General features: G+C 41.9%; 2 long non-coding RNA genes across 13 annotated transcripts in view; one reads left to right on the forward strand and one right to left on the reverse strand.

Moving 5' to 3' along the window:
* The window catches only part of LOC116237390 (uncharacterized), an 84,111-nt gene extending 75,406 nt beyond the window's left edge, over positions 1–8,705 (forward strand). For 4 of the 8 annotated variants that reach the window (XR_016471607.1, XR_016471603.1, XR_016471610.1 and 1 more), the window contains 3 exons: positions 1,492–1,550; positions 3,003–3,169; positions 8,035–8,705. This is a non-coding gene — a long non-coding RNA (uncharacterized LOC116237390). Of the gene's footprint in view, positions 1–1,491; positions 1,551–3,002; positions 3,170–7,536; positions 7,880–8,034 lie in introns of those variants that run through there. The other 4 variants (XR_016471604.1, XR_016471606.1, XR_016471605.1 and 1 more) reach the window with 4 other exon arrangements.
* The window catches only part of LOC116237388 (uncharacterized), a 52,374-nt gene that overhangs the window by 8,029 nt on the left and 32,044 nt on the right, over positions 1–12,301 (reverse strand). The window contains exons 3-5 of one of the 5 annotated variants that reach the window (XR_016471615.1): positions 9,415–9,441; positions 5,553–6,083; positions 485–568 (exon numbers count right to left, since the gene is read on the reverse strand). This is a non-coding gene — a long non-coding RNA (uncharacterized LOC116237388). Of the gene's footprint in view, positions 1–484; positions 569–5,552; positions 6,084–7,376; positions 7,538–9,414; positions 9,442–12,301 lie in introns of those variants that run through there. The other 4 variants (XR_016471613.1, XR_016471612.1, XR_016471611.1 and 1 more) reach the window with 4 other exon arrangements.

Here is a 12,301-nt window from a genome sequence, read left to right on the forward strand (position 1 = left end):
CTCTGAGCCTTCTCCAGGCTCAGAGGGGATCTCTGAGAGATGTTCTGCTTCTGTCAGCCTCTCCACATGGCAGAGGTGCTGTAATCCCTTCATCGTCTTTATGGCCCTCCATTGGACTCTCTTCCTCCTGTACAGGGGGACCCAGCAGTGTTGAGCAGAGGGGAAGGACCACCTCTCTCTACTTGCTGGCAGTACTTTGCCTATTGCAGCGCAGAATACTGTTAGCCTTCTTTGAAGCAGCCTGGTGTCCATCAGGACTCTCAAGTACTTTCCATTCAAGTGTCCCTCCCAGCTTGTGCTGATGCTTTGGGTAGTTCCTTCCCAGGTACAGTTCTTTGCAACTCTTTTTCCTGTACTTCAGGAGGTTCTTTACAAAGCCCTGTCTCCATTCTGTCACCATCCCTCTGGATGGCAGCATAACCCTCAGGTCTGTCAGTCTCCCCTCCCAGTTGTGTGTATCTGAGTTGTCTGCTCAGAAACTCACCACGTTCTCCTTCTATAGGCAGTTGTAGCAAGGATCTCCTCTGGGCTTTGGGTCCACAAGCAGGCTTTTTTGACTTGGAGACACCTGAAGGAGAGGTTTAGAGGTGAGGTAGGAACTTGTTTCCAGCTTTTATACGTTTTGTGCATTTTATCTGGTAGAGGAAAAGAAGTTGTGCACACCAGTCAGGTTGCAGACTTGCTCCATTTCATTTTGTTAGCTGAACTTTCTCTCTCTGACTCAGTAAGGAATTATTTTTTTAAAAGACAGCAGTTCCAGCCTTTTTTCTGATAGAAAATCCTCAAGTACAGGTGTTAACCTCTATTTAACAGTTTTGATACTCTGAAAATAGGCTTCCTTCACTTCATTACCTGTCATATACCTTGGAAGTCCATATAGACCTTGGGGATGAAAAGCAGTGTGTGAGCTGATTAAGGTTTCCAGTTTTTGGACACAAAAATACAAATATTGGCTAATTATAAAACTATGAGAGCATTAGTGAAACACATAGATGTGGGAGTCATTTCATGTCAGATATACACTAAAGAGAAGGGAGACTTGGATTTTTTTTTTTCTTTTTTTGGGTCATATTTGGCCAATTTAACAGTTCCATAGGAAAAACAAGGATGCAAAACTGTAATGATGCTGTGACATTTACTCCTGTATAAGAGTGAACTGTCTGCAGAAAAATACCCAGGTAAGAATAAAAATCCTGACCCTGAATTATGTACATATGCCTTGCACTCTTCCTTGCATATAAGCCTAACATTGCCACCATCTATGTGCAAAATACTGTGCATAGAAGCACCATGAGGCATCAGCAACACCCTCAGCAGTAGCTGTAGGCTGCTTGTATGGAAGAGGGAGGATCCAGCTCACTCATCTCAGTCATTAAGCAGTTAGACCTCGAGAAAGGGGGCTGTTCATGGACATTTTTTTTTTGCCTACATTCTTGTCTTTGAATTTATTGTAGTAAGACTAATCATAAATCTTTCTCTTTGATCCTAAAGGTCTGCAAAAAGTCTAGCCTACGTCCATCGTGATCATGGAAGGAGACAACTGACGGTTGGTAGGGAGCTTTATTCTTATTTATGTATTCTAGCATTATTAAAGACTCACACCTCAAGCAAGGCATTTCCAGAAGGGGGGACATATGCAATGGGAGAGAGAGAGGGGAAGGGAATGCACAGTGAAACTCAGGAGCTTAAACCTCACCTGCTGCAGAGGTGAGCTCTTCATCCTGACAAGTGAAGAGCCTGACAACATGGCTTCTGGTGCTGCCATTAAGTCTCAAGCCGAGCAGCAACAGAAGGTCACCCCAAAGCTCACCTCTCATACAGAGCTCTGCCTCAAACAGCTGCAGGTAGAGAGGCAGGGATGTGTGGGCTGTGGGAGACATTTCTCTTTCTTCTCCTTGCATGTTTTTGTTCTTGTGCTTTCCCACTGCGCTGAATGGAAATCAGATCTCAATCGTGCCCAGGAAACTCATTCAAATGGTAAACCCCCAGCAGCAGCGTGCGTGGGCAGCATGTAGGCTGCCTGATTTGCCTGCCTCTGTGCAATGCTGTTTGTCCTCTGCCTCCCTCGCCTGTTCAGGCATTTGGACTCTATTTAATAGCAGGACTAAAACACTGTGCTGTGTGGGCCAATACTGGCTGAAGGAATAACAACGGCACGCAGCAGCACAAGGAAAACTAAGCACTGGTGTGCTGCCTGGGAAAAACAGGAGGCCTGTGGGCCTCCAGACATGGAAGTTTCCAGCTCCTATGGACTGGAGCAGGCACAGATAGCGCTGGGACCTGTGAAGACAGTGAGGTTTTAGAGCTCCATAACATGCAGTTCCCTGGAGCCTTGCTTTCTCCCCCCAAAACACAAGCTATAACAGAACCTGTCCGTTAAACAGAAGGGTTCTGTTCAACAAATGAAAACCGTGAATTTTACCATTAGTTAGCCAATGTTTATTTCTCTTTACATAAATAGTTATAACAGCTTAGACCAGTCGTGCCCACCCAAAAGCCTGCAGGCCACATGCAGCAGCCTGCCCTCCCCAGGGCACGGTCACACTTCTCTACCAGGCATTCATAAGCCTTCTCTTACCAGAGAGAAACAGCCTTCACTTCACAAACACGCCTTATTCATGTCGTTGCTTTTTGGCAGCGTGCACATTTGTGAACAACTGTTTACAAGGACGAAGTACAGGAAGAATACTTTCATCAAAAATGAATGAAATTCTCCTGTATCTGAGTGCTTCAGACAGCATCCCTTACCTGGTGTATCAGTATTTTCCTTCCTGGTGAGAAAAGGGGATGTGCTGTACAGCTATCAGGGGTATAAAAAATGGTAAAGCAGGCAGAACACCATTTGCCACTCGGATTTTAATTACTTATCCACATGGCAAAGACTGCTGGCTACTGAGGGTTAATTTGATTCAAAACTGTGCTCCTACCTATTATCTCAGATTGCGTTGGGTTCAGCTCAAATTTTAAGTACTGTTCTCATTCAGGTTTTCCTTTTTTCTTAGCTAGCTGGCTTAGGAATAAAACATTTTCAGAGACCCTGAACAGGAACCCACCTGAGTTTTAATTGCTTCTCCATCGGGACTGTGGAAACAGCTGGAAGGTGATCTGCAGAAGTCTCTCGGAAATACTTAATAGTTTTATTTGCCAAGGCCATTCCAAACTTACTCAGGTGATTTTGCATTGATGTTTTTCTTATCTCTCTTGGCTTCGAATGAAATGCCAGCTCATGAGCTACAATTATAGCCTTTCCCTTCAGATTTCATCCCCCCCAAAAAAAAGTTTTGATCTAGAAAATTCCAGTACTCCATAGGAAATTTCTCACAGAAAAGCTTTCTGTGAGAGCTACAAACACTTGGGATGCCTCTCTGGCACAGTGCCTGCAGCAGGGAACCGCTGCAGCTCTCAGCAGCATTTCCAGGGCTCGCAGAGCAGCTGCAACGGTCCCTCCCGTATTTTGTGTTGCAGAATTGAGCCTGATGATGGCAGAGTCGCTTAGCTCCAGGCTGGCTTACTGCAAAGCCTCACTTAAAGAACTGGTTACAGACGAATTGATAGCACTGATACCATTTGAGCCCCCCTCTCCTTTACATCAGAGACTTTCTAATCCACATCAGTATTAAATACACTGAAAAAGAGAGGGAGGAAAAAAAAGGCGAGTGAAAATTAAAAAAAGTCCTTCACTTCAATGTCATTTCAGTCAACCAAGGTTACATCAGGGCTAGATGCTGGTTGCAGCTCAGCTCAAGGGAGCAAAGGTCTCTGAGGGCTGATTGCAAACAGCTCTGGCTGCTCTAATCCCTGCGGGCTGCTAATAAAAGGCAAAACTGCTTCTGGGGGCACTTCCAGTGCTGGGACAGAAAAACAGTGCTTTTTCCTCTGTAGCCTTCACATTCTCGGTGCAGAGAGCTTTGAGAGCTTTCTCCTGTCCCATGTCTCTCCCAGGGGGAGGTTTGTGGGATTTTTGTTTTTCTCAGTGAGAGGATTGAAATAACATAAATCTATCTATCGAATAGAAATGTTGGTACAAAAAGACGATACCATATTTTTAAAAGGAGTATGAAGGTAAGGAACTGCTGGGGATCTTCCTGCTGACATGAAGGGCATTGAGAGCTGGTCCTAAAGCAGAGGCACAATAAGCACCAGTCAGCTATGGACATCCTGCTCACTGGCTCACTATGCTTCCTTTTAGTTAAATCTCACTGCAATTTTGCCTTGTTCTCCAAAGGCTGACTTTTATTATTATTATTATTATTTTGCATTGTTTCAAGTTTAATTTTCCTGTTAAATGACAGCCTTTTGCAGGGCCCAGATGAAGAGGGTCACAGGCATTTCACATAATTCCTTCACAAATTTGCAACCACTTGAACAGAAGAGGCAGCTGTTGCCACTGAGATAAATCTCACTGAAATGCCACTGCAGTCCTCTGCCTGCACAGAAGCCTATTTAGCACTGTACAGGGAGCTCGTGAAAAGCTTTGTATGGGAACCTCTCAGGTGTCTTTTTTTTTTTTTTTTTTTTTTTTTTTTTTTACTACTAACAGCATTGCTAAGTGCTACAGAGAAAACAGGAGATTTACCACTAACTTCCTTATCATGTCCATTTTCCAAATATCAGAAGTAAATTACTCAGCAGAACAAATATCCTGTAATGAAAGGTGATAATCAGAAATCTCATGAGAATAAGGAAGGTCTTACAGAGCTGATCACAGAACTGACATGTGGCTCAAGGGGGAGAAAAAAAAAAAAAAGGAAAAGGGAAAGAGAAAAGGAGAAAGGGAAAGAGGCATAAATGAGAATGGAATAACATGAATTTCTGCATTTCTGCTAGCCACAATGCATGACAACTAAAGCATCCAAGTTGCACAAACCTCTTCTGACTCCAGAGGGAGTAGATATGTTGGGGGCAATTTTAATGTCAGTGAGAAAACCCCTGCAGGTTTTTAGGGTCTCCCCTCTCCAGAGAGAAGAAAGGGGCAGCAAGGTAGGTTGAAAATACTCTTGCAAGTGTCTGGTCCTGCTGTGAAGGAGCACTGCCAGGGCAATCCAGATGCAGATAGCAATGAGTGTGTCAGCTGGCAGCCAAGCAGATTTAGCCAGTTACTGGAATCCCTATTTGGATGCTGGATTTTCTGCCTCTGTCTTGTGTGCTGCATGGCCAAGACACATCAGGTCACCCCTGAGCTGCAGGTAGCAGGGAAAGCAGAGAAGGAGGAGAGGCTTTGCCAGCCAGGCAGTCTGGCTGGCGGTTGGTCTGCTTTTGGCAGCTCTTCAGTGTGCTTTCTAGGTGAACTGAACACAGCTAAACATCAAAGCAGCTTTAGGAGTGAAGCTTCCAATTCTGTTCTGATGGTGTCTTGCATCCAGTTCAAGGTGAGCATTTTGGATCAGTATGTTCCATATAGAAATCCCAGAGGGTACATGGATTGGCGCCTACATCAAAGACTTGCAGAAGCCAGTGCTGATTTCGGGTGCTTACAGGTTTAGCTTGATGATGAAAGAGGATGAGGAAAAAGGAAGGATTCTAAGACAGATGTTTGAGCTGCAGAATCATACCTTTGCTGGCAACGGGCTTCACTCTTCTTGCCAAGGTCAATGGTATCAGTTGCCTGTTTGTGTGCTACAACGTGCAGTCTGTTCCAAGAGGTAAACTAATTTCCCTTGGGCCAGATACAACTTCTGCAGTATTTCTATGGTCTTGATCAGGAGCTCAATACCAAAAGCAGGAATTGGATAGAGAAAGCCATGGTTTCTACAGTTAGAGTTAGGACTTGGACAAGATAGCATATCTGGGTCCGCACAACACAGCACCTCTTAGGGCTTGGGACCTCCATCACGTGAAAATAGTCATCTGTGAACCAGTCTCACTTCTGAGAGGAGATGCAGCTGAATCTCAACCTATGCTCCATTTGCTAGGCTATGTACTTGGCTTTCCAGCCTTCACAGATGCTAAAGAGCAAATGAACAGATCTTAAATTCTAAACTGAATCACCTCGCACACTTGGCTTCAGATTGTACAGCCAATCATTTATGTTTGTCTTCCAGGTTGGGAACTCTCCAAGTGTTTCTTACACTCGGTTGCAAACACTGAAAGAGTAAAGGAAAGAGTAAAAGAGTAAATAATAAGTAATAATAAAAAGGTAAATAATAATAAGAGGGTTCTTTTTTTCACTCTTTAAAAGGCAGTTCGTTTAAACAATATACAGTTGCAGTCATGAATGACTGGAACTCATTTTATAGTACACGTTTCCCAGTCAGAAATGAAATTGGCAAGTGCAATCCTTCCACCCCCAAAATTACTTGGTTTAGTAGCCAGCTGAGTAAGCAAAAAAGCACAAGAGGATTAAACCAAAGATGCAGCTCAAACAGTAGTTGAATCCTCAAGCATTTCAATACACAGCTGATTCAGCAAAACAGATACACATTCAAATGAAGAATATGATGAAACTGGAAAACAGGCAGCTTAATCAATAAATCTCTCCTGTTAAAGCAAAAGCAGCAGCTTAAAAAGTAAAACAGAAAAATGAGCTGGAAAGAGAGTCATATGAGGAAAAACATGAAATAAAAATGTGAGACCGAACAGTGTCTCCCAATATGCTAGAGATGCTCAAATGCAAAAGTGGCCCAAAGAAAAATTTTCCTATATTAATGAAGCCAAAGCTGTTGTTTCCCAAGGAAAAATCCCAGTGCTTCTGCTGTGACTTTGGAACTCCCATTGGAGCCACATCTAGGAAATGTAACTCAGATTCAGGCCTCTGTCCCATACGTCTTTTGATTAATAGTTGGCAGTATGTAAATAAAGAAACTCAGAAAACAAAAGCTTTTTTCTTTTCACTTGATCACAGAGTTTATAGGAAGTGGGATATCATATAATTCAAGCTTGCAAGCTGGTTATTCCCTCCTAAATATGGATCGGTTTATTTGAGTTCACAGATTTTTTATTCTCTGTGTACAACTCAGAATTGGATTTGCTTCACAAAAAAATTTCACTTTACTAAATGTTTCAAAAAATGATAAACAAATACAGAAATTTTTCAGGAGATTCACACACATATCCCACACTCCTTATCTGTGACAAAGACTTGGCCATCCCACATCCCATCAGTATTTTTCTCTGTGTTAGCCTGGATACTGGAGACTTGGAGAGGAGAGGAGAGCTTGTTTGGGAGCTGCAATGTTTGTGAGTACCTATGTCCTTGAGGCTTAAAAATGGACAGAAGCTGCTTTTCCATCACCTGCCTGCCAGCAGTGAAATCTGTTCAGAGAAACCTCACAAGAACAATCCTCAGCAAAGTAAACAAGAAGGGCTGGGAGAACTACTGACTGAAGATATGCCAGCACACACTAAAATATTTGCTAATTGGAAATAGATTGTCCCACCGTGCTGCCAGCTCCAGCTCTGACTCATAAAACATCAACTGGCTTCAGATTGAATTTCGAGGTTGATAACCTCATCACATATGTACCAAAAGTGCCCAGAAGAGAGGAGGCTGCAGTGACACTGAGCACTGATTTGTCTTTCTGTTTCTGTCTTGCTTTCATCTGGTACAGAGCTGATTTTCTTCATAGCGTTTTGGAGTTTTGGCTTCAGGAGAAGAACAGTGTTGATAACACACCAATGCTTTAGTTGCTGCTGAGCAGTGGCTGCACAAAGCCAAAGACATTTCAGTTTCTCATCCTGCCAGTGAGGGGTGCTGGGCATTTGGAGCTGGGAGGGGACAGAACCAGGACAGCTGCCCCAATCTGGCCAAAGGGATGTTCTATACAATATGACATCATAAAAAGAATAGGGGGAGTTGGCTGGGGAAGTCAGACCCTACTCAGGGTCTGTCTGGGCATCGGTTGGCAAGTGGCGAGCAATTGCTTTGTGCATCACTTGATTTGTAAATACTATCATATTACTATTATTATTGTCATATTACATCATTATATCATTGCTATTATTTCTTATTTTCCTTTTCTATCTTGGTATACAGTTTTTATCTCAATCTACAACTTCTACTTTTTTTTTTCCTCCATTTTTCTCCCCTTCCCACAGGGAGGGTGGGCAGTGAGTGGATGCGTGGTGCTGCTGCTGGATTAAAGTACAACATGTTCCTATTACTTCTCCACTTCCACTTCGTATTGAGGAAGTTACAGTCTTAGAAAGCTGATTGCAGTGCTGAGTTTGACCAGAGAACCTGAAGACTAAGCTAGTATTTAGTTTTCATTGGCAAAATTAGTTGAAGAGTCTCCTTGAAGCTGATTAGACAAAGACCACGTGCAAGATTCTGCCATTTGCTGCAAGTTTCCAATCAGCACAGCAGTGCCATGGATGAAGAGGCCAGTCCTTGCACAGCAGCTTTGGGAGCAATAGGCAGAAAAACTGTTTCTAGCAAAGGTAAAGCAAATGATAGAATCATACAATATCCCAAGCTGGAAAGGACCCACAGAGATCATCGAGTCCAACTGAGTTAGTAACTTGAACGTGTCAGAGGAACTGCTTCCATGAGAAAAAATGTTCACTCACAGGAGTTAAACTTTCAGGATCGGTTAAAAATCATAGTGTGAAAATAAACAGAATAAGCACTGCCTCCTAATGCATGAAGGGCATTAGAGCTGTGGTTCAGATGTAATAAAGTGTATAATTTCAAGCACATGAATAATCCCTTTTTTAAGAGGATTTACATTTCACCTGTGTTTCAGTGCTTTGATGGGCTGATGATATTATGGCAGGAAGCAGATGAAATTAAATGACTGCTATCATTTCACTATGTATTTATTTGACTACTTTGATGTTTAAAAGGCTGTGCTTTTCATTGTATTTATCTAGCTAAGCTCTTATTTTTTCTGTGTTTCTGATCGAGGGTGAGTGCTTACTTTCAGCAGGACCAGAATGAGGTTTCAAAAGAGCTGAACATTTTTGTAACATTATTAACATTTTACAGTACTGCATCTTGCCTCTACTCTGCATAAACCACATTGGAAAGCAAGATAACACGCACATATGCCAAAGACCATATCCCCATCCTTTCTGAATTCAGGTCTATAAATTTTCCTCTTTCTGTAAACTTCAATAAATATATTGTCTATGTGCCTTTTTCAACTGACAGGAATTTGGCCTGTGTGTGTATTACACATAAAATCCACAGCAAGACAGATGCATAAAACTGCAGTATAACGAATAAACATCGAGCAAACTTTGTTTAGTTAGTCACTGAGTCAGTTTTTATACCTCTGTTGACTGACTGATGTTTTTAAAGTATCACTGACTTTTGTAATGTCTACCCTTGTTGTTTGTTATTTAACAAATATTTGACACCCTAATCCAATGTTTAAATATCCTCTGTTGTAATTCAGTGCTAATGGCAATACTGAGATGACAGAACTATTAAACTGGATACAGAGTTGTCAAATTTTAAGACAGTAAAATACTCACCTGTGACGTGCAGCATACGGCAGAAATCTGAGAAAATCATCAGCAGAGTTAAGAATAAATAGAAGCTGTGTTCCCCCAAAATATAATATGACATGCAAACATGGATAATCTTGAAATGCATTTGACAGTCTGTGATTTGAGTCAACAGATTATAAAATCAGAGGTATGCAGTACATTTTCAAATAATAAATTACAGCATAGATCTTAATGCTGAGCTCAGTAAACAAGCTGGTTTTTGTACATATTCTTTTGAGAGTTTGTTAAAATACTACCAGCTAATCATGCTTCAAATATTTAGATTTTCATGTTGTTATCCAATTTTTATTTTTTCAGTGTCCCTCTCATACTTAAGCAACGTTGATTTGCAGTGTTAAAAACAACAGCATTTTCAGACGCGTTATGGAAGTAGTACAGAAAAAGTTGCTCTCTCTCAGTAAATAAGTTATCAGGAGCTGCATCATATTTCCCAGCCTATGATGTGTGTGCATCATAGTTATCTATTCTGGTGATCCCCTGGGGTTAGAAAGGCTCAATAAAGTGACAGGCCAACAATAAGCATCTTAAATATATCATTAGATTTTCTGTTATTACTTAAATCCATTTCATTCCTCATCTTGCATACAGGTCAGAGATGGGGTCTCAGTATATCACATATAAAAAATCAGTGTCACTGTCTGTTTGGGAAATACCATTATCATCATCTAACCTGGCTGCTCCTCAAGAAGATGATGGGTTATTTTCAGCAGTTCATTCAGTCACTTTTAAGAAGACAGGATTTACAGTTTCATTATCTGACATTTCATTTAACATCAAATTTCAGGACTCATCATAGCAATTCATGTTATCCAAGAGTTATGTAGTTTTCTACACAGAGTCAAAGCAAAGAAGGATTTGGAAGAATTTACCAGAAAGCTGATTATGTAGTTCCTTGCCAAGAAAAATCACAAGAGCAACCGGGGAGCAGATGCTCATTCCAGCTGAGACTCCCAGTGCTCTGCTAAGAGCTTCCTCCCTGCCCCATCCAATTGTGCTGGCTCTGAGCAGACCCAGCAAACCCTGTTTGGCAACAACTGATCCTGTGATGAAGGTGGCAGATCGATTCTGGTGCCTTTAGTCTGTATTTTAGATGCAGTCTAATCATGCAGTATTCCTCCTGCCTTGCAGTGGATGCTACAGGATGGATATAGGTACACACAATGCACTGCTCTCCACTCGAGGGAAGACATTTCACTATTGTTTAATCCAATATAAATTGGACCCGCTTCAATATCAATTAATTATTTAACTGGAGACTCTTCAGCATGAGAAATATTCTGCCTCCCATTATGCACTTATTAGCAAACAGATTAGAAATGTGATCTTCCTGAGTAAGCCTTCCCAGAGACAACTGTGCACATCTGTGCTGCTGCAAGACTGAAAATATGACCAAAGTAAGAGTCCTTTGAGCAGAAGTTCCCAAGGGGCCAAGAAGCAAAGAAGCAAAGTACTGGTGCTCTCTCTGATGCAGGAAGGGAGCAGTGGGGTCCAAAGCAATGTACCCAATGGCAGGGAGGGCTGTGCTGGTGCCAGGACCTGCTGCTTTTCTCTCCTTTCTTTAGAGGGAATTCTATTCACACATACATTAGAGACTTTACCACTGCTCTGGGAGAATAACAGCGTCTTAAAGTGAGTGGATATCACTGTTCCACCAATTTCAAATCATTTTGTGTGTGATTGAGTGGTATGAAGGAGTTTCAGTGTAAATAAAGTGTGGTAGTAATTTGATCTCATATCCGTAGGGGGCCTGATTCTCTTCTCATTTAGATCAGTTCTACTTTCATGTATCTCCATTACTTTCAGCATTTATTCTTGCATGAGTGACAGCAGAATTATGCCTACCATAATCGTACATGAAGTGAAAAAATCCAACTCGACTAATTTCTAAGTATTAGCCACAAATAGCAGAAGCCAAAGGAGAATCTCAGTGACAGCGGCCTAACAAGTCTGCCCTTACTCTTTATATCCTTCCACATCCAAGACTTTGAGTTACAGTAGGAAGAATGAGCAGAAAGTCAAGGAAAAGCAGTTAAGACAACCTGGCTTCCACCCAAATTTAAATAAAACTGGATTCAGAGAGTCCACTCAGCCTTGTTCAAAAGGAAAGGGAATAACGTCATCACTGAGAAGACACTGGTAAGGCAAGGAATTGGAAACAGTTGTTCAGCCTTTCAAGTGATGAAACACTCATAGGCAATGTTTCACTCTTCTCCGGTTGATGTTCATGAAGAAAGCTCAGGAAGGGATGAAGGTTCAGAGAACTCTGCAAGCTCCAATACCATCTATGACATCAGATGCTAAGAGGGAAGGCCACAGCCACATTTTGCTGCTGTTCCTGGGAACAGCAGGGGATGGGAATTGTGGTGTATCACCCCAGGCAAGGTTTTAATGTCTCTCCACAGACCAGATCTTTGTAAACACTGGTTTCAGTCCAACCAGCAGAAGCAACAATCTCTTATGTTCTATTCATTGAGTGTCCCTCTTACATGCAATTTTGGAAAGCGGATAAATATGCAAAATGTTGACTGGTATCATACAAGTAACCTTGCATGACTGGCTCATGTAATGCCAGCTATTTTTCTCACTTTTACTTCTGAAACAGCTGTTCCACCACCAAGGCATGTCTGATCCTGCACACATCTGAACCATGCTGTTTGACGAGGTCCCCAGCAGTCTTTATGTCTAACAGTGATCAATGCTTTCAAAAGCCTGACACACTAAACACTAGATAAAAGGGATGGAAGCATGGTCTGGTTTCACTTTTGAGAATTTGATATGTGGAAGTAATAAGTGTTATGTTTCCAGGGGTATCAAAAAGAAGCAGGGAAAAGAGGAAGACATGAATGGAGGA

The sequence above is a fragment of the Phasianus colchicus genome, chromosome 16, assembly GCF_987193195.1.
Source record: "Phasianus colchicus chromosome 16, bPhaCol1.hap1.1, whole genome shotgun sequence".
NCBI classification, from domain to species: Eukaryota; Metazoa; Chordata; class Aves; order Galliformes; family Phasianidae; genus Phasianus; species Phasianus colchicus.